Raw genomic sequence first — 1,795 nt, forward strand, 5'->3', positions numbered from 1 at the left:
AGGAAACTTCTTTCTAACGTTAAGAGGAGAAAATGAATCACCTTAGGGGTCAACGTCTAGCTCGTACTGTGTATTTTGCTTGAAAATGTGATATTTTTATCATTAAAATAGTCAATTTTTGGATTCAGCTTTGGATGCTGAGCTGCGGTTGTTAACAATTCCTAGAGCTAGAGCATATTGACAGAGTACGCGTTTTAAGTATTTAAGTAGGACACAGCAGAAATAGGAGAAATGTATTATTTAGTGGCTTAGTGACACATGACTGGAATCTGGGAATTCATAGAAGCACTTTATTGGGCAGAGAAATAAGATTTAAAGTAATGTAAAGGTTTTATCTACAAGCGGCATCAAATTAGGAAACAATACAAATAAATATAATACAAAATCCTTAAAATACAAATAAATAATGTTACTACTACTAGCAATAAAAATAACAGAATATTCTATACATCATACTTGCCTCTTTTTCGTTTTCCTATTTCTTAAAGTGACATTCATTTCAAATTCATCTGCTGTAGATCGTTTGATTATGTGCCAAACATCTTCATTTGTCTTCCTGGTTTCTTTTCATTATTATTATTTTTTAAATACCAACAATATGCTTTTTTTGGACAGAAAAAACAAAGACAACCAAAGACTACACTGCTGGCTGCTTGAATTGAAAAAAGAACAAGCAGATCAAAGATGGCGTCCAACATTTTCGCATTACAGTTTATCAGAAATAGTAGGCGTGAAGTTTGACATCAAGAGAGCTGCAGAAATAGATTTCTCAGGGTAGGGTATGTTTATTTTTTTCCCATCTCTTCAGGAAAAGCCTGTGAAATAAGTCTGAGCACATGATCACCAAGAACGTTTAATTGAAGTGATCTGATAAATCAGCAGGATGAAATCACATGACTCATAATTTGCCTTTATGTATCGCAAACGCACATTTCCAAGAAACTGGACGTTAATTTGAGTTATATGTACCGAGGAGTGAGCTGCCTTTGTTGAATAAAGTGATTTAGCATGTTACTTTTTCCTTTTAATTCCCCGCACAGCGCCCAAATTCCCGGAGAAAAATGTCTAGTGTGTGACAACGAAGGACGCGGCCACGTAAAATCTGATTACACCAGGCCTCAAAAGGTCACATTTTTAGCAGCCTGGGATAAATTCTGACATATTTTCCTCTGCTGCTCATCAGGAAAAGAAAAACAAGACAGATTTTTTTATAGTTTTTTTTTGTATATGATTTCATTGCCAAATGGCTTTAAAGAAGATAACAAAAAGTCCACTGGAAACCGGGTTTGGCTTTTACCTTGACTGACGATCCGGCGCCGGATTGAACCTTAAAATGGATGATGCAAGCCCGAGGCTTTTCAGCACGAATCCTCCGGGAACATTGGGCCGTGTTCTTGTCAACAGCCAGTGACTCATCCATTAAAGAAAAGTGCTTCCTGCGATCGGAGACCGAAATAGGCTCCTCTTACAGCGGTTTGCCTCACCAGTTATTCAAGGCTTTTAATGGCGTCCATTTAAATAAATGTTTCAGTGCAAGTTGGCACTCTGGACCGGGGAGCTTTCTTGCTGACCATATGCAGTCCTGGGAAAAGTATCTACTTTCTCCTTAGATTTTTTATTTTTTTTTTTGTTTTTTTTTTTGTCACATTCAATGTTTCAGATGAACACATTTTAACATCACAATAGTCAAACTGGTCCTTTGTAAAAAAAAAAAAAAAAAAAAAAAAAAAAAATTTTTTAGGTTTTTCCGATTTTTTTTTTTAATTTTTTTACTTTCCTTTAAAAAACCAAAATT

Source organism: Poecilia latipinna, unplaced genomic scaffold (assembly GCF_001443285.1).
Source record: "Poecilia latipinna isolate Pla-1442-1.1 unplaced genomic scaffold, P_latipinna-1.0 Scaffold229, whole genome shotgun sequence".
Lineage (NCBI taxonomy): Eukaryota > Metazoa > Chordata > Actinopteri > Cyprinodontiformes > Poeciliidae > Poecilia > Poecilia latipinna.